This window comes from Pan paniscus, chromosome 9 (assembly GCF_029289425.2).
Source record: "Pan paniscus chromosome 9, NHGRI_mPanPan1-v2.0_pri, whole genome shotgun sequence".
Taxonomy (NCBI): Eukaryota; Metazoa; Chordata; class Mammalia; order Primates; family Hominidae; genus Pan; species Pan paniscus.
This window is the reverse complement of record NC_073258.2, coordinates 133823567-133844619: the sequence shown is the minus strand read 5'-3', so window position 1 is coordinate 133844619 and position 21053 is coordinate 133823567. Positions and strand designations below refer to the sequence as shown.

At 42.1% G+C, this 21053-nt stretch overlaps 1 protein-coding gene across 5 annotated transcripts in view; it reads left to right on the top strand.

Moving 5' to 3' along the window:
- Positions 1-21053, top strand: part of OPCML (opioid binding protein/cell adhesion molecule like) — a 1145446-nt gene that overhangs the window by 401907 nt on the left and 722486 nt on the right. The window contains exon 1 of one of the 5 annotated variants that reach the window (XM_057299298.2): positions 15178-15196. The exons of the other annotated variants lie outside the window; for them this stretch is intronic. The gene's annotated coding sequence lies outside the window, so the exon portion shown is untranslated. Of the gene's footprint in view, positions 1-15177; positions 15197-21053 lie in introns of those variants that run through there. 5 annotated transcript variants of the gene reach the window in all.

Sequence of the window (21053 nt, the reverse complement as noted above, 5' to 3'; positions counted from 1 at the left end):
AGGCTAGGGCTGCCCTGGTCAGGAGAGGACTTGAGGAACCCAAAAAACATGAAGACTGTTTTGTGGAGCAAAATTTGAAGACTTGTTGAAACCAGTTCTGTATGCACAGTTGATACAAACAAAAGGGAGAGGGAGAGCAAGCCAAAGAGAGAGAAAAAAGAATGTGTGAACTCCAGGAGGGCTGGATCTGGAAACAAGAGTAAGGATGTCAGTGGAGAAATGGATGAGGCCTCATGCAAGAGCCCCGCTTGGAATGGAGACCACATGCCTGGACCATGCTGCCTTGTTCCTCTCCTTCACCTGCTGCAGCAGTGGTCATTTCACTCCAGGAGGCAATCTCAAGTCCACACACTTTGGCATTCAACAACTTCTTCTTCTTCTTCTTCTTCTGCTGCTGCTGCTGCTGCTGCTGCTGCTGCTTCTTCTTCTTCTTCTTCTTCTTCTTCTTCTTCTTCTTCTTCTTCTCCTCCTCCTCCTCCTCCTTCTTCTTCTCCTCCTTCTTCTTCTCCTCCTTCTCCTCCTTCTCCTCCTTCTCCTCCTTCTCCTCCTTCTCCTCCTTCTCCTCCTTCTCCTCCTCCTCCTCCTCCTCCTCCTTCTCCTTCTCCTCCTCCTCCTTCTCCTTCTCCTCCTCCTCCTCCTTCTCCTCCTCCTCCTCCTTCTCCTCCTCCTCCTCCTCCTTCCCCTTCTTTCTTCTTCTTCTTTCTTCTTCTTCTTCTTCTTCTTCTTCTTCTTCTTCTTCTTCTTCTTCTTCTTCTTCTTCTTCTTTTCTTCCTTCCTTCCTTCTTCTTCTTCTTTCTCCTCTTCCTCCTTCTCCTCCTCTTCTTCTTCTTCTTCATTATAATTATTATTATTTTGAGACAGAGTCTCTTGTTACCCAGGCTGGAGTGCAGTGGTACAATCTCGGCTCACTGCAATCTCTGCCTCCCAGATTCAAGTGATTCTTCTGCCTCAGCCTCCCAAGTAGCTGGGATTACAGGTGCCCGCCACCACGCCCTGCTAATTTTTGTATTTTTTTTAGTAGAGATGGGGTTTCACCACATTGGCCAGGCTGGTCTTGAACTCCTGACCTCAGGTGATCTGCCCGCCTCAGCCTCCCAAAGTGCTGGGATTACAGGCGTGAGCCACCGCGCCCAGCCTATCAGTATTATTATTATTATTATTGAGATGGAGTCTCACTCTGTCGCCCAGGCTGTAGTGCAGTGGTGCGATCTCGGCTCACTGCAACCTCTGCCTCCCAGGTTCAAGTGATTCTCCTGCTTCAGCCTCCCCAGTAGCTGGGACTACAGGTGTGCACCACTACGCCTAGCAAATTTTTATATTTTTAGTTGAGATGGGGTTTCACCATATAGACCAGGCTGGTCTCGAACTCCTGACTTCAGGTGATTCGCCCATCTTGGCCTCCCAAAGTGCTAGGATTACAGGAGTGAGCCACCGCGCCTGGCCTCAACTCTATTTTTTCCCTCTTTTCCTCTTCTCGTTAAGACTCCCTAGTCACCTCAGGAAAATTACATTTGTTCTCTTTTATTTCCATTTGTGAGGGGAAAATATAAAAGTCTAATCATGACTGATCCGAATGGGAAGTGCTGGAGTCATATGCCTACTGGAGAAAAACTCAAGCCCTGCATTCATATGTAAAATTAGACATGGCCCAACAAAGGTGATATTCCCTGTTCCCACAGCTCCTAAATCATCAGCCACTCCCACTAAAGAATATCAGTCCAATCTGCCTCATTTCTTCTAATTACTCCTTCCCATTTCTAAGTGTCAGAACCCCAATAAAAACAAAGCAATTTATTTAGATCTAAATATTCAATAAATGTCTCCTTAGTGCTTTCTCTGGAACAGCAGATGATCTGAAGGCAGGCAGATTGGATTCAAATTCCAGTTTCACCACTTATTAACTATTTAGCACTGGGCAACCTCTCTGAGTCTTAGTTTTTTCACCTGTAAAGTGGGGATAGCAATAGAGCTTACAGGAAGGTTAATGTGAGGATTACATTAATTAAGATATGTAAACACTTAGAATGGTTTCTGGTGCACAGTAAGCCCTGTAAAAGTGCTAGCAACGATTATTGTTTTGCTGTGCAAGGAGGTATTTAATGTAGTTTCTACCCTCAGTGAACTCATAGAAGGGAGGCTGATTTATATAGTTCAATTGTTCTCACATTTTGCTTAATTATTAGTGTAGCAGCACCATAATAAGTGCATTTCAGTCACATTATGTGTTAGATTACTTTTGTGGGCTCATGGAGGCACCCTGACAATCATTTATGGCATATCTGGAAAAATGTATGCTAAGCTCCATATAGTCAACAAATACTTTGAAATACACTCTGTTCTAATTTGGGAAACTTAACTTGTACTTAGTATTTTAGTATTCTAAGTCTGTTCATTCGGCTGGGGAGGAGGTTCATGTCAATGAAAGACCCTCTTTCTAGGTTTATGAATGGAGAATAGACTTGCTGATCATTCAAGCATTCTGGGCAATGCTTGGGAGCTCAGTAAAGGCAGGTTCATTGTGTAGGCATCTCTATGAATGCCTACTCTTGGAGAAGACGTGAGTGAGACCATCTGAGGGTCTTAGAGAGGGTTCGCTCTAAGACGCAGCTTTGGAACCAGTAAAATCTACAGCATCTACCGGGAGTGGGGTGGGAGATGTTCCCTTCATCTGTGGGAGGAGGGCCTTCCTTTTAGGCATAAATGGGATTTGGTAGTCCAAGAGGATAATGGGAATGGCTATGGAAGGCATGTTCATTACCATGGATTTACAAACAGGAAATTAAGCAGATTGTCCTATTTTCAGGTGAAGAAACTTGATTTTGAGAGGTTAGGAAATTTGCTCCAAATCAGAGGTAGATACTGGCTGTCTAGCCACCATAGAGGAGATCTATATATGGAGGAGGAGGGCAATAGGTTTCTACGTATGCTCCTTTCCCCATATGGTTACCTTGATTGAACAGAGGCACCCCTTGTCTTAATCCGTTTAGTGTTGCTGTAACAGATTAGCTGAGGCTGGGAAATTTAAAAGCAAAAGAAGTTTAGCCCACAATTCTGGTGGCTGAAAAGTCCAAGAATATGGCACTGGCATCTGTTTGGCTTCTGGTGAAGGTCATGCACTGCGTCAAGACATGGCAGAGAAGCAGAGTAGTGAGTGGGTGTGTGCAAAGAGACCAAATATGGGGAGGAACCACCCACTCTTTCTGGAACTAATTCAGTCCCATGAGAGTGAGAACTCGCTTTCAAGAAAGCATTAATCTATTCATGAGGAATCCACCCCCATGACCCAAACACCTCCCACCGGGCCCCATTTTCCAACACTGCCACATTGGGAATCAAATTTTAACATGAGTGTTGATGGGGGTAAAGCACATTCAAACCATAGCAGCTACCTTCCTAAAAGAACTCTTGAAAAAGGAACCTGTATTTTAGCTTCTTGGTGCATGTAATTTGCTGTTTGCAAACCTCTCTAGACTGTTCACACTTTCACTGGAGGTCGATTTTTCCTGACATGCTTAAGAGCTCCTGATGTTGCTAGGAAGTGCAATTTGCTGCTAAAGTGTGAAACTTCTCCCTAAATGGAAAGGGGAGGAATATGAAACAATGACAACATTTAGGTTCTTTTTCCCAGGAAGGACATAAAATGTTAACTTGAATTGAGCCTCCCTCTTGATCAGGACCTTGGCCTGTCTCAGGCAACCTTGATATTCAAAGTGGGTTTATAGGAGCAGAATAACATGATGATACACCAAACTCAATTTTATGGATCCTAAAGATATCAGAAGCAATATGGCCAGCATGATATTGACTCTTACTGAAGTACCTAATGCATGAGAGATATCCGGAACTCCTTGACATTCCTTCTGTGCTATGAGTCAGTCCTCTATTTAAAACAAGCAAACAGACACATGGCAAGTAATATCAACATCTTTAGAAGAAAAGTGTTGTATCCACATTGTTTCTCTCTGTGCCTAAGTAAAACCGCAGAGAAGTAAAAATCTCCATTTTAAGTAGAGTTAAAATATAAATAAGCAAATATAAGAACAGGATTTACACACAAATCTCCAAAGATCATTCACCAGCCTTCCAAAAGAGCGAATGCAGGAGTAAGGCAGAATAGGTGTTCACTTGAAATCATTAATAAAAACACAGACTTAGAAGAGTTTTTCTAGAGAGGCTCAGCCAAATGCTCTGTAAAAATGCCCCCCGCTTCCCAGAACCTTTCCACAAGTACCCAGAGCTTCCTGTTGTTAAATAGGAGCTAAACCAGCAATGAGAAAACCATCCTTCACGTTAATGGTCCTTTTGGCCTTTTTCTTCCTGCAAATATGCAAATTCTTTTGAGGGCATCCATCATAACCATTTTTTCAAAATAATTTATTTTTTAAGTTAGACTTCTGATGACCATTCCCTTCTATAGAAAAATAATATTCCCTAGAATACCCCCATGAAACACATTAAAACCCCTTCCCCATCAAACACACACACACACACACACACACACACACACACACGTGCACATAGAAACTGCAGTGGTATTTCCTTAACTAACAAAGCCCAACATTTTAGGTTCTTCAAAATCGAGTCACATCCTAAATTTCCAATCTTACTTCCAATGTAGCATTTCTTGCTCCACCTGCTCACTCCCGTATTCTCTCTCTCTTTCCCTCTCTCTATTCCCCACCCTTTCTCCTCTTCCCTATTCTCTCAGTCTTTCCAGCCTGAATGCCTGATTCCAGGAGCGCCTCTTCCTGGAATGCCCTTCCTCCCACCTCTGCCTCTTGTAAGCCAACCCAGCCCATTAGGAAGCAGCTCTATTTTTAGTGTTAGATGCTTCCAAGACACTTTCTGCTCCTGGTGTGCTGTAAAGGCTTCAGTATTGATCTGGAAGCTGCTTTCTGGAGCCTTGATCCCAGTCTGTCTCTGCAGTGCTTGCAAACTCCATCTTCTAGAAAGTGGGAAAAAAGTTGGGGCTCTGCACTGAAAGCTCCTTCTGCTTTGTTTGAGGGTGGGTTTGAGTTTGGCAGCAGAGGCATAGACACCACAGTCAAAAGCTTTATTCCCACTCTTCCATTGCTGTATTTCTCTTCATGCATATCATTCCAAACTCTTACTCCTCTATCTTGACTCATAAGAGCCCTTCTTCACAAATAGAAACCTAAATGGGTTTTCTGTATGCATTATTAATTTTTCGTAGGTGTCTCCTACTCTCAATCTCAAACACTACATCCCTGAGCATCTGCAAATGCCAGTAATGAGTTTCTCATAGTAAATAGATAGATTCTTAGGTCTTTTGAATAAATATGGGTGAAGAACAAACTATCAGAATGAGTCTGTGAAGGGTAATATGGTATTTCTTGATCAATATTGCTTTTTTGTCCCACAGTGGAGTTCTGCAGCTGTTATATATGGCAACTTTCCAACTTGGGTAATTACATTCTGCTTACCTCTTGTTTCTCTTGTGGTTCCAAGATAACTTATCCTTCATGTCCTTTCCTAAATAAAATGAAGAAGCCTACTTTTGGTTCCGCTATTTGCGGAGATAACTGAGGTAGAGAGAGGTAGCGGAGTGGAAAAAGGACGCTACTTTGAGGATCCTGCACATAGACACTCCAACACATTCTAGTGGGAATGTTAACTCCATAGAGCCTCAGTCTTCGCATCTGTATTTTGGGAGTCTTCTGCCCTACTCTAAATTGTTATGGAGATTACACAGAATATTACAATGAAAAGAACTTTTAAAAGTACTATAAATATCTATGGGAGATTGTTGGTCGCCCACACAGAAAATTCAACTGGGTAGGGACAGGGTTAGCGAGCATTTCCTAAGAGAGGAAACCCTCCTTCTATCTCAAAAACAAAACCCAGTCTGTCCCAACAGTTTAAAAAAAAAAAAAAAAAACCTATGGAGGGCAAAGAATAGGAATCAACACGCCCACCTCTTGCACAGGAAAGAGGCAAAGCTGTTGAAGGAGAAACAGGACAGAAACAGGAGTCAAAGGGTGTGATTCTGGTAGAACCTCAACAGTTAACTAGCTAATCACATGCTAATCATAAGGCTAGTGTGCCGTCTTAAATTCCTCAGTAACAGGCAGGGATCACTAACACTTCAGCTGTTATTTATTGTTATGAATATTGTTGTGAAGATCACAAGAGATAACATAAGCATGTGAATACCATCAAATGAGAGGCCCGTGCGTTGTTAATTAACCAAACTGGAGTGCCAGCCAAAGCAAGATATGCTAACCAGGGAGAAAAATGCCTTTCAGAGCAGTTTTTCCAGAAATTTCCTTTTAGTGATTGTACAATTCAGTGCTCTTGATTCTAAAATGAATATGAGGCTGTTTTCAAGAAAGAAAGGGAATCAGTAAGTGTGTGTAAAATGTGCAATAGAACAATATCCAAGAAATGAAGAGGAGGAGAGTCTGGGAATGGAAAAAATACTCCAGAAAATACAAGTAAAAGAAAGTGACTGTAATTATGCACAACAGCTCTGAGCCAAGGAACCTTATTGGTGTTCCCTGCTGCCTTGTAGCTGGGGTGCAGGGAGCTCTCTGCGCCCTCCTGGCATGAATGACTTTGGGTGCAGGGAGAACAGCACCACCTGGTGGTCGTAGCAGGATGGTGGCTCATCTCGCTTGATGTGGGCTGGGCTCCTTTGCAGGGTTCACGCAGGAGTTTCCTTGGAGCAAGGAAGACAGCGGACAAGACCTGGAGCAAGTCGAGGATATTTCAGGAGGAGAGCCCATGGCCGAGGGGACGCAGCAGGAAGAGAGGGCCAAGAGTCATCCCTCAAGGAGTGACTGCCCAGTTCCCCTTTCTCTCCTGCCTCCACTGCCCTGGAAACAAGAGCACAGGGGCCATATGCAGCTCACTCACCCACCTAAGACTCTGAGGAAGGCCTCTCCAAAGAAATGGAAAGACTGTGGCTCAGGACAGAGGTGCCTCAGTCCCTGGGACTTCCAGTGTTTGGGAGGAAAGACCTTGCACCACTGAAGAACTCCCTTCTATTATTCTGTGTGGATTTCATTTTGTAGACGCTCAAATCACTCGGAGCACCTTTCCCTAGTTAAGTCTGCAAGTGGGGAAGTGAAGCAGGTTTTGTGGTGCTGGTCATGTGAGCAGGAAAGGGGCATGGGATGGAAGGCCTGGGAGTGCCTTATTAATAGTTAAGTGGACAAGGCTGATAATGGGATATCTTTTTATTGGCCCCACAGATAAGTTATAATACACAAGCTTGCAGGCAGCTCCTGTGATTTGCATTGATACAATTCAGGCTGAGGTTTTCATTATGTGGCAGGGATGATACAGGAGCCTGTATTATCAAAGGCAGCTGAAAGGAGTTCAGGAGTGATCTCATATTCTGTGTATGCGTATTCATTAATGGTTAGTAAGGTGCTTTGTCCCGTGTGATATTGGATGTTTCATGGTGAATCATTAACAACTTGAACAGCTTTATACATATGTCTTATTGATGTGTAAAGTCATTGCAACCTAGGCTTCTTCCCCCCCGAATGACTGAGTTCTGCTTTACTTGGGCTTATGCACAAAGCCTAGTGACACTTTCAGTGAGCACAGGCAGCCTGTGGATGGGAAAGGGGCCGGCAAGGCCAACCCCAGGAAGCTGGCAGTCTGGTGTAAGAGACACAGGGATGGTTGGTTTTTAAAGAAATAGCATGGCAGCAGGGGATGTTATTAATCAAAGGGAGGGTGGATTCTGTAGCTGCTGCTCAAGGGAAAGAGAGGAGAGCTACTACACTTCCCGGGGAATGGCATAAGGGACACGTTTTCCGAGGGTGATCAGGGCTTCTTCTGGAAAGGGGATGGGGAGAATGGGCTGCCTGTGTTGCCCAGGGGGCAAGGAGAGGAGAGTAAATGATGAGCAGCCCGAAGGTGAGGGAAGGGCTGCGTGAGGTAGGCAAGAGAAGATGCCAGAGGATGGAAGAAACGAAAATGTTTAGCAGCTGACAGTAAGAAAATGTGGAGGCTAAAAACAAAGGAGCCAAGGCAGCTTTTCCTGGCTGGAGATGGGAAGAATAAATGGGATCAGAGTTAGAAACCAATTATCTCTGATTGCACAATCAGGACACTGCTTCCGAACCAGACTCCAGCCGCCCTGCCACCCAGGGGCCTGAGGCCACCTAAGGATGATGTCAGATCTCAGGAACTGTTGCATCCGATTCCACTTCAGCCCTGATTATCATTAGGCAACATTTGGAGGCCGTGCCTTCTGAGTCCTAACAAAGCAGAGAATTTTCAGGCTGTGTGGGACCTACTTTGCAGGCAGAATTTTAATTTCTGAGTTATTAGACACCAGACAACCTAAAATAAGCTTTCTGGTTTCCCTGACGTTGGTTCTAAGCCCTCACAGAGCTTCCTGAAAAGTTCAGGACTTCATGCCAGCCCTAACGCCACTGGCCAGTCTACTGACCACCCATCTCCATATCTTTGGGCCCTGAGTATCTTTGTGGACTTTGTCCCCCAAGTTTTTTTTTTTTGCTTCCCTTTGTGATCCCAGGAAAATACTGATCTGCGTCTATCACAGTGGATGAGTTGCATTTTCTATTTTTTTGTGTAAATAGAATTATGGAGAATGTACTCTTGTTTTTTCTGGCTCCTTTTCACTCAACGTAAGTATTTTGAGATTCAGCCAAATGTGTGTATCAATATGTCCTTTCTTTTCATTGCTGATTAGTATTCCGTTGTATCGGTAAACCACAGTTTGGCTGGCCATTCAGGGGTTGGTCAACATTTGGGATGCTACCAATTTGCAGCTATCGTAAAGTTGATATGAATATTAGCGTATACCTTCATTTATCTTGGGTACATGCCTAAAAGAGGAATGGCTGGCTCATATAATAGGTGTGCTTCACTCTTCAAGAAACTGTCACACTATTTTCCAAAGTAGTTGTATCATTTTACATTCTGACCAGCAGTGTATGAGGGGACAGAGTCCTCCATATCCTCACCAGCACCAGGTATAATCAGTCTTTTTAATTATAGCTGTTTGAATAGTGTTGTAGTGGCTTGTCACTGCAGTCTTAATTTGCATTTCCCTAATAACTCACGATGTCAGGCATCTGTTCACGGGCTTATTATCCAGTGGTGTATCTTCTTTGGTGAAGTGTTTTTCAAATCATCTGCCAATGTTTTAATTGGGCTGGTATTTCTTAGCGTTAAATTATGAGAGTTTCTGTGTATTCTGTCTACAAGTTCTTTATTAGCTGTATCATTTGAAAACACTTTCTCTCAGTGGTATTTGTCTTTTAGTTTTCTATACAATGTCTTTCAAAAAAATTTTTAATTTTGATGAAGTCCAACTGTCACTTTGTTGTTTTATGAATGCTTCTAAAAGTTGTACAGCATTATATTTTACATTTAGGTCCATAATCCATTTTAAGTTAATTTTTGTATATGGTATAAAATGTGGATTGAAGTCCATTATTTTGCATATGGATATGCAATTTTTCCAGCACCATTTGTTTAAAGGACTATTTTTCTCCACTGAATTGCTTTAACACATTTGTCAAAAACCAGTTGTCCATATAAAGACAAAAAGAACATACAATTAGACATCTGGGCTCTGTGAGGTTCAAAGATGTTAAGACAGCACTTGAAATTTTAGGTCTTAAATATATGCAAACATTCATGGGCAGGTTTTTATGTGGACATAAGTATTTAACTCATTTAGGTAAATACCTAAGGGTGTTATTGCTATATCATAGAGGAAGCCTATGTTTAACTTTGTAAGAAACTGCAAACTGTCTTCAAAATTGTCTGCATCATTTTACATTTCCACCAGCAATGATTGAGAGTTCCTGTTGCTTCACATCCTTGTCAACATTTGGGGTTGTCACTATTTTTAATTGTAGTAAATTTTAATGGTCTGTAGTGGGAGATCATAGTTGTTTTAACTTGTCGTTCTCTGATGACATATGATGTTGAACTTTTTAAAATAATTTTCTCCTATGTTATACTCTAGAAGTTGTGCTGTTTTGCTTTTTACATTTAAATTTATGGTCCATTTTGATTTAATTTTGAGGAAAGATGTAAGGTCTGTGACTTACATCATTTTGGCTGCTGTAAAAACATACTGGGTAGATTATAAACAACTGTAGGAAATAGACATTTATTTCCTACAGTTCTGGAGTATGGGAAGTCCAAGTTCAAAACACACATTTAGTGTCTGCTGAAAGCCTGCTTCCTGGTTCACAGACAGCCATCTTTTGCTCTGTCCTTGCATGGTGGGAGGTACAAAAGCCCTCTCTAGGGTCCCTTGTGTAAGGACACTAATCCCGTTCATGAGGCCTTTGCTCTCATGACCTATTCCCCACCCCAAATTCCCACCTCCAAATATCATCACACTGGGGATTAGGTTTCAACATAGATATTTTGGCAGAGGCAGTGAGGGAGTGACATAAATATTCAGCCTACAGTGGTCTATGTCTAGATTCATTTTTTTTTTGCATGTGGATATTGAATTATTCCAGCACTATTTGTTGAAAAGCCTATCTGTTCTTAATTAAATTTCTTTAGCTCCTTTGTCAAAACTTAGTTGACTATGTTTGTGTGGTTCTATTTCCAAGCCCCCTGTGCTGTTACATTGATCCGTTTGTCTGTTCCTTCACTAATAACACACTGTCTGGATCACTGTAGCTTTGTATGTCTTGAATTTGGATAGTACCAGTTCTCTTACTTTGTTCTTCTTTAATATTGTATTGGTTATTTGGGGGTCTTAGTGTTTCCATTAAAGAATTTAGAGTCTTAAGTCATCATAGTAATGTTTTAATAATATTGTCTTTCTATCTATGAACACGAAATATCAATTTATTTAGGTCTTTGATTTCTTTTATCAGAATTTGTAGTTTTTCTCAAATCTTGTGCATATTATGTTAGATTTATATCTAAGTATTTCAATATTTTGGTGCTAATGTAAATGAAAAAAATGTTTGGCCAATATTTCTAAAAACATTTTTATGTTCCTTTCTCCTTTCCTATAGCAACTCCATTTACATGTATATTTGGCCTCTTGAAGTTATCTCACAGATCATTAATGTTCCACACATTTTCTTTTATCATATATTTTCTTCTATGCTTCATTTTCAGTAGTTTTTATTGTTGTGTATTTGAGTTCAGTATTTTCTTCTTCATTGTCTAATCTGTCATTATTCTTATCTAGTATTTTCTTTATCTCACACATTGTAGCTTTTTATTTCTGGAAGTGTGGCTTAGATGATTGTTTGCTCATTTTTCATGTCTCTGTTAACTATTTGAACATATGGAATACAGTTATAATAACCGTTTTAGTATCCTTGGTTACTAATTTGTGTCAATTCTTGTTTTTTTTAATTGACTGATTTTTTCAACATGAATCATATTTTACTGCTTCTTTATTTTTATTTATGTATTTATTTTATTTTAGAGATAAGTTCTTGCTTTGTCATTCTGACTGGAGTGCAATAGTGTGATCATGGCTCACAACAGCCTCAAACTCCTGTGTTCAAGTTACCTTCCTGCTTCAGCCTCCCAAGTAGCTGAGGCTACAGGCATGTGCCATGACACACACAGCTTTTTATTATTATTATTTTTGTAGAGATGGGTTCTTGCTATGTTGCCCAGGTTGGTCTCACACTCCTGGCCTCAAGCAGTCCTCCCACCTCAGCCTCTCAAAATGCTGGAATTATAAGCGTGAGACACCACACCCAGTCCTTGCTTCTTTACATGCCTGATACTTTTTAAACTAAATGCCAGGCATGGGGAATTGTGTCTTGTTGTGCACAAGATATTTCTATTTTTCTGTAAGTATTATTGACCTTTGCCTGGGATACATTTGAATTACAAGAAAATAATTTCATCCATTTGGGTTTTGCCTCTGAAATGTATTAGGCAGAACTTAGGACTAATCCCTCCTTACTGAAAATCTTTCGGTGTACTCTACCCAATATCCGGTGCATTACACGGCTTTCCTGTGTGGTGGCTAGGAGCAAGCACTCTTCTTGGCCCTGTGTGCTGCTACTACTAACCCTCTCCCCTGCCTTGGGTAGTTCCCTTACATGCATGGTCTGATCTGTACTCAACTGAGTACTTGGGAGGAGTTCTTTGTAGATCTCTGAAGCTCTCTCTCTGTGTAGCTAACTCTCTCCTCTCTAGCACTCCATTCTGGAAACTCCAGCTGCTTTGATCTGCCCCAGACTCTCAACTTCATCTCTTCAACTCAGAGAGTCTTTCAGTTCCCACCTGTTTCCCCTTCCCCTGTGTAAACTCTTAAGGCAATGAGTTGTCACAACTGCGGGTTTACTTTGTTTTCCAGCTCTCGCGGACCTCTGTCTCTTATCACCTGATGTTCAGGGCCTCGAAGATGATTGCTATAGATATTCTGTGTGTTTTTTGATTGTTTCAGGTAGGAAGGCAAAACTGGTTTCTGTTACTGCACTATGGCCAGAAGCAGAAGCCCGGGCTACAGAGAGGGCTTCCTGGGGTCCTCATGAGAGCTTCATTTTGACTGGCATTTCTTCTCCACTCTCTTGGTCACAGTAACAGCTCTCCCTCTCCTGGTGTCAATGAAAAGCTCGTTGTAAAGATGCAGCTTTTCTCAGGAGCAACAGTGACAGTCCTGGGAATCTGTATCTTTTCCACCCTGGAGTTCACAGTCAGTAGACAAAGAGCTCCCACCCATGAGAAGGCTGCTTACGCCAAGCTATGGCAGCCGAGGCTCCTTCAGAGACTCACGCTTCTTCTGAGATACCTCCAGGGGTCCTCTCCACTGGCAGGGACTACACCATTTGAAAGTCTGAGCCATGCCCTGCACATGAGGGAGAAGTTCATTTTGTGGAGTGGAGAACTTGGCTCAGGGAGTGGTACAGAAAAGTGGATTCCAAAAGGAATAAAAGGAAACCCTTTCTGGAGATTATTCCCCTTCCATTTTTTCATCCCTCCTACTTTTTACATTCGAAATGGAAGGGGAGGCTGAGAAAGCTATTTGCCAGCTCCTTCAGACTGACTTTGCAAGGCAGGCATTAGGACAACTGTCAGAAGAGCAATGAATCTGGATTCCACCTCCGTAGGGGTATCTGAGGAATCCCTTGGGCATGAGGGGACGGGGCTGCCAATGCATTTGGCACTCTTCATTAGTTCCTTTATTCCATCAGTTTTCAGTATGCCTCCACTCTCAGCAGTCACTGTGAGGTGCTGGAGACCAATGGGTGAGGGAACCTGCGGTAAAGAGTATCAGGACTAAGGACAGCAAGGAGGGGAGCTGAAGATCGTATAAGGGATTCCTGAAAAAACTCAAGGGAAAACAGTCATGCTGTGGTGATGTGGACTGATGGGTGCCTGCACCGCAGGACCAGCCTATCTTAAAAACCACATTGTCTTCCATGTGTGGAACAAAGTGTATAATCACCCCTGTCTTTTTCTGGCCAACCAGACCCATCACTCAGAGCCCCATTTGGAAGCCTGTGTTATCATTTATCTCTTATGTCCATATGAGGTGCCCCTCCTTGATGCTTGCATAGTCCCTTATATTCCCCTTTTAGAAAAATATATTTTAGTATTTTTCTTTTTTTCTTCTCAATTAGATGATAAATTGTGATGACAGCAATTTGTTTTGTTCACATTTGTATCCCTAGTAGCACAAGCCGGTGCACATTGTAGATAATTAGTAAATATTTATTAGATAAATGACTTTTTTTTTTTTTTGGAGACAGAGCCTCTCTCTGTCACCCAGGCTGGAATGCAGTGGTGCAATCTCGGCCCACTGCATCCTCCACCTCCCGGGCTCAAGTGATCCTCCCACCTCAGCCTCCCGAGTAGCTGGGACTACAGACATGCATCACCATGCCTGGCTAATTTTTGTATTTTTTGTAGAGACAGGGTTTTTCCAGGTTGCCAGGCTGATCTTGAACTACTGGGCTCAAGCGATCCCCCCGCTTCGGCCTCCCGAGTAGCTGGGAGATTACCAGCATGAGCTTCCATGCCCGGCCAAGATAAATGACTTTGGACTCATTTTCTCCTTCAAATGACCCTAAGAGATACTCAGAGGACCTATAATTATCATCATTTGACAGATATACAAAGGAGACCCAAAATGGTTGGCTCTTGAAACTTTAGAATAATAGTACTTTAAATTACCAGGGATCTAGAAGAATATCCACTGCAGGACATGGCAAAGCCATTTAAGCCTAGAAGTACAAGACGATGGATCAAAAGAGGGAAAGGGGCAGATCTAAGGACAGCTTCTTGTTACCTTTCCTAGGTTTACAGATACTCTCATTATATTTTGAAAGTTTGGAGATGGGAAAAAGGAGGTAGTGTCAATAGAGCTGGCCATGCAGTGAAAATGTGGATGCCATCTAAAGTACCATCCCACCACTTCTCTGCCAGAATGCTGAATTAAAAAGAACCGTATCTCTCCCTACCTGCCCCTCTTCCAGGCACTCTCTTTTTCAGTGATGACATGCACCTTTTCCATTGCTACCCCTTTGTCAAGCTCCTGCATGTGCCCGTGGGTCCCTATGGCTTCGAATCCCAGGAGGGAGCTGGAATTCCAGGCCCAGTATCTTTGTGTAGCTGGGTAGCCTTGGGCAAGTTACTCAATCACTTCATTGTTCTCCCAGAAAGAATTTTAAAATATGGACTTGAAAGATACACATCAATAGTGGCTGCTTATATGGGATTGGGCAGAAGGATTCAAAAGAGACTTAAAGTGTATCTGTAAGATTTTTATCCATTCTTTAATAATGTCTAAAGTAAAAGTGACAGAATGTAACACATTACATTTAGATGATGGGCACATATGCATTTGTCCATTGTCCTCTGTGCTTTTCTGTGCGCTGTTTGTGATGATTAATTTTATGTGTCAATTCGACAAAGCTAAAAGATGCCAGATAGCTGGTGACACATTATTTCTGGGTGTGTCTGGGAAGGTGTTTCTGGAAGAGATGAGCGCTGAAACTGACAGGCTGAATTCAGATCACCCTCACAGTGTGCGTGGGCATCATCCAGTCCATCGAGGGCCTGAGCGGAACACAAAGACAGAGGAAGGGAAAATGTGCTTCTGTTTGAGCTGAGACATCGCCTTCTCCAGACCTGGAACCTTAATGCTCCTGATTCTTGGGCCTTCAGACTCAGACTGATCTATACCACTGGCTTTCCTGCTTTTCTGGTTCTCCAACAGAACGTGGCACTTTTCAACCTCTATGTGAGCCGATTTCTATAATCTCTCTCTCTCTCATATGTGTGTGTGTGTGTGTGTGGTACATATATATACATGTGTATATGTAGTATATCTATAGTGTATATATATACATATGTGTCTATACATGTATATATACATGTGTCTATATATACCTGTATATATACACTATATACATGTGTCTATATATACATGTATATATACTATATACATGTGTCTATATATACATGTGTATATACTATATACATGTGTCTATATATACATGTGTACATACTATATACATGTGTCTATATATACATGTGTATATACTATATACATGTGTCTATATATACATGTATATATACTATATACATGTGTCTATATATACATGTATATATACACTATATATACTATATATACTATAGTATATATATACTATATACTATATACATATACTATACTATATACTATATATATACTATATACATGTATATATAGACACATGTATATATACTATATACTATATACTACATATAGTGTATATATACACACTATATATATACATGTGTCTATATTTTTTATATATATATATCCTATTAGTTTTATTTCTCTGGAGAACACTAATACACAGTTCACATACAACCATTAGGGGAGGGATTATAGAATGATGATATAAATATCTTGCAGGCTTTGGTGAAAAGTAGTGATTCTGTATGTAAAACATGAATACGTAGCTGATGCAGTAGGTGCTAGAATGTTTGCAGCATTGGTGGGGTAGAGAGGAAGAGAAAAAGAGATAGAGGCTGAATTACAAAGAGTTCTGGTAGGTAAAGCTCAAACATAGACACTGGGAATGGCTTTGGTTAATTAACCACAACTGAATCCAGGGAAGGGATGTTTTCACTTAGGGAAAATAGATGCAAGTCTATATAAAAGTGACCTCCTCAACTTCCTGGGGTAGTTTAGATACCCTCTCTACACATCCAAAGCATTGAGAAAGGAGCTACCTCCCGACGTTGCTTCTTGGAACCAGGATTGTAGCCAATCAGTATATCTCCAGTGATTACAATCGCCATTCCAAACGGTTGCCTGGACAATGGGGAGCTTAGGCCATTGGGGCTTTTTGTCCTTATTTGTATGAATTCCCAACCCATATGGGGTTTAAGCAGAGACAACTGCCCAGTACGTCCAAGTACACACAGGAAAGAAGTGGCTCCTCATTGGGTGTCCACTGGGAAGACCTCGCTTCCTTAGGTCTCTCCATTCTCTTGCAAGTAGAAAGAAACTGAATGGAAAGATTATTCAGGTTCCTACACTGGTTTTGAACAAACTGCTGGCAAAGTTATTGAACAAGGAGACCATGAGGAAAATGATGGGAGGGCGGAGGTGAGGAAAATATTTTGAGGATCCAAATCAGATGGGTTCTGCAAGGGTGCATGAGCCTTTCAGGGTTGCAGAACGTGATGAAGGCTGAGGAACAAGGGGCCTGAAGATAACAGCTCAGTCTCAATGCCCCCATACTGTCTGCTGGGCTCTGCAGTGGGGCTCTGTGATTGGAACGGACACCTTTGCCCTCTGGGGATGCTCAGCAAATATCAGGCTTTAATGAGATTTTTCACACTGTTGAGGGACCCTTGTGAAGTGTGTGCCACTCATAGCAAGTCACCAGTTGAGGTTGCATTGACTTATCTCTCTGGGAAGGGGCCACTGAATCTGTGATGGAGCAGACAAGCCATAAAGATGGGTCTAGGGTGCCCTGGGCAGAGGAGATGTCCTGATACCAGGCTGCTGTGGTTGGCTGCATCCTAATGAATTTGCTGAGAGCTTTGCAAAGAGCCCCCGAAATGGGGAAACCCTAGGGCTGAGAGACAACTGTAAATGTCAGACTGCTTAACCTTCACCTTCAGGGAAAGCTGGACTTAAGAGAATCAGAGAATAAATTCACTTTCTTAAAATGCCTTTTTTTTTCTAAATTTCCTGAGGGTATGGCTTAAGTATGGGAGAAATAGACTAATCCCCCCTCTCATTTGCACTCTTCTCTTACATTTCCTTCTCTCCATTGGGTACCCACCTGCAGAGCATAGATAACACCATTTTCTGTGCCTTAAAGGTGTGGTAGTCATTGCTGGCATTCATGTTGAAGGATAGTGACAAAACTGACAATCTTTGACCCGACCCATGCTGCCAACTTCTCGGGGGTGGCTCTGCTTTTGTCTGGCACAGAGACCGCTCAGCATATCCCACTTCCTCCTTCTGGTTTTATTTTCTGAAACCTCAGATGACATGGAACGTTGACACCAACGATACCAGCACTTAGGATAATTATAATAATGAATTAATTAAAACCCCATAACCCCTTCAAGCACCAGGGTGCTGAATCCGAATGAATAACCACAGAGAGAGACCCAGGAAGGATGCCACTCAGGAGGCGGTGACCTTTTGGCATATGGTTATTCAGGGGTTGGGTGCATGGGTTTTTAAAGAACTCTCCAAGAACCCATCCATCTGGACCCCTGTGTTGCTCCTCCAAGCATGCCGGGCTGACCAGATGGCCCTGGATAAAACAGCTTCAGGGGAGGGAGGTGGGGAACCCGTCCAGAATAGCTTGTCACCCTAGGAGGCATGCTGCCCTTGGCTCAGGCACATCCCTTGTTTAAATCTTAAAAGCAAAGATTTTGTAAAATGTGTTTATGGGTTGTCATTTCCACCAGGGCAAACAATAAAAAGACTACCCAGCAAATACGCATCTAAATAAAACACAAACAGACTTTGATAAACAACAATATGGTCCCTAGCATGAGAATTTCTTCACCCAGGGTCTCTGTTTAATATTCATGATCTTTTCAAAATCTTTTAAAGTCTGAGAAATACAAGGGTAGCACAAGGGCAAGAATCATCTGTCACCCAAATGAGCTGGCTGATCCCAAACCATATAATCAATAAAGTGTCTGGAATTGAGGGAATTTCTTACTGCATGATGTCATAGGAGAAAATTCTCCTTCAAATCCATGTCCTTGGGGTTGTCACAGTGTATGCACTGCTCTGAGAGGGAATTGATTCTGCAGATTGAAATATTTTTTCCAAGTCACTTTGTAGGAAAAAGTCATGGAAAAGTTATTTCTGCTTTCAGAAGGCTCTGAGAGAATTTTAGAATATCTATCTTTGCAGTATTTTAGAAGCACATTGCTAGTGATTTCCAAATGAAAAGGGAATGTGAATACCTTATAATGCTGAAAGCAGCTGGAGAATAGAATTACTCGCTGGCTGTAGGGCCAAATGCCATAGCAGTGTCAGCGAACTTTTGCTAAGCCTTTATTGAGAGAGATGCTAGATTCCAGTTTACCTGGGACAGCAGGTATGTTGAATTTTCTAGTTGAGGTGGATTTGGGAGACGAATGTCAGCATCATCTGGAAATTAACAGGTGGCCAGCTAGGTAGATCAACGCTGAGTTGTGCTGGAGAGAAGAGGAAAGGTATAGGGAGGGGAAGTATATTTTGACAAAAAGGTGCCCAGGTGGCTCTCACACACTCTCCATGCTCCCCACCTCCACTCCTCGTGAAGAACCACTGTCAGACCATGTGCATGTGCTGGAATGTGAGAAATCTAAGCACCCAGGAGGATGTGAGAACCGTCAACCAGATATCAGAGGCCTCCTGCCCAGAAGTGCCTGACAACTTCCATGCTCACGTTTTGGAACTAGAGATCTGACTCAGCAATTCTAGGTCTGTTACTAGCCAGCAGGATGACACTGCAAACCCCATTTTTCTTGGAGAAGACTTTACCCTACCACTCTTACTATGGATTAAAAACAGGAAGTCCCAAGAAGATTAGCCACTGCTCCCCCAAGACTATCCCAAGGTTGGGCAACCAGCAGCAGCTGAGCTGGAACTAGAATTCAAGAATCCCAAGCTCCATCCATGTCTATATGATTACCACCATGCATGCTCTTTTCAGAAACACAGTGCAGTAGACAAGGACAGCTACCCATATTCCACTAGTGTTATCTCTACTATTACCAGGAACAGCAATTTTACACTATTCCTAAGTTGCTTTCTCAAATGTTACATGGATATATATGAGAATATGGGAGCCTTGAAAATATGGGTTTTCAATAAGCATTTGACCAGGCCCTACATCAATATGCTTCAAATAATCATAAGAAGATGGCATGAATATTTTGTAACTTTTAAGGGCCAAAAATAAGGCGTAATTATAAATGATCACTTTCCCAGGGACAGAAATGTTAACATCAGGAGTTGCTTGGGGCATTTTTTCTGAAACCACTTGTCTAGAATATTTGTAGTCAAATAGAAGACTTTTTGTAATCTCAAATATTTTAGAAGGTCTTAAGGATTGTCAAGAAATGAAATGGTATTCATCTGGAAAACATGCTGGCAGATTTCAAGAGCCTTAAATGGGTAGGCATGAAACAAATGAACTTTAGTGTTATCAAGTGTAAATTAAAAGATTTATGAGAATGTAATCTAATTAGATACAAACTGTTTCCCCAGATCTCACCAGCCTGGGGAGTAAAAATGAGATGGTGTGAATTGTAATAAACAGATGTAGCAGTCTCTAACTCCTCCATGTTGACCCTCGGCCCAGGATTCCTATCACCCCCTTCTAATCTGTGTCAGGAGCTCATGCTTTGACCAGTCTACTATAATCACATACATCCCAGAAGTTTTCCCAGCTGGGACTCATCTGAAGTGTATCAGGACATTCCGAGGATATCTTTTATCTATCGTAACGAATACCTATTCTTGGCAGGCATTCACTAAGGAGATAGGTGAGTAAATAACATAGGTTTTGATGACTGACAGAGTAGAAATTTCTAGAAAGTTTCTGCCAGACAGAGGAAGTGACTCTGTGCAGTTATAGATTAATTGAAATGCTATGGTTTGCTAGGTAAATCCCATAGCTAAATGAATATGATGGAGGCCAAGGACAGTGGCTTATGCCTGTAATCTCAGCACTTTGGGAGCCCAAGGTGGGCTGATCAGTTCAGGTCAGGAGTTTGAGACCATCCTGGCCAACATGAAACCCCGTCTCTAGTAAAAATATAAAAATTAGCCAGACATGGTGACACGCACCTGTAGTCCCAGCTACTTGGGAGGCTAAGGCATGAGAATCACTTGAACCCAGGAAGCAGAGGTTTCAGTGAGCTGAGATCACACCACTGTACCCCAGCCTGGGCGACAGAGCAAGATTCCGTCTAAAAAAAGAATTAATATGATGGGGTGTTCAGTGAATTACCGTAAGTAAGTAGAATTGTGGGTGACTATCAGAACTGATGGTGTTCAGTATCTTCCTTGCCATTGGAAGCTCTGGTCCTGAAAACAGATCATCTCTCACCAGCTGGGAAAACTTCTGAGATGTATGTCATCATAGTAGACTGGCCAAAGCATGAACTCTTGACACATCAGAATTACTGAGTGATGTTCACAAAACTAACCCCTCCAAACTGATTTCATTCATTCAAGAACAGAATCATTTACTTAAAAGCACAGTCACTGAAGCCAGGTCTCCTGAGTTCAATTATTGACTATGATTTCCTAGGTGGTGGTCTTGGGTGACTGCCTCAACATACCTGCACTTCAGCTAGCATGTGCCATGGAGGCAGTCATGCCTGCCGTCTAGAGTGGTTGAGAGAATCCTATTAGTTGATTCATAAAAAATGCTTGAAGCTGTGTCTGGCATGGGGTAAGTGCTCGGGAAAGCTTAGCTCTTGTATGTTTCCAAGTGGATTTTAAACTCCATGAGGGCAATGCTGCTGCTGTATCCCTAGTGCCTATGACCTTGCCCATTGTAGCTGCTTTGTAAGTATTTGTTTATTAACTGACTCGTCTTTGAAATGGAAATGATATTTATACACATTAGATG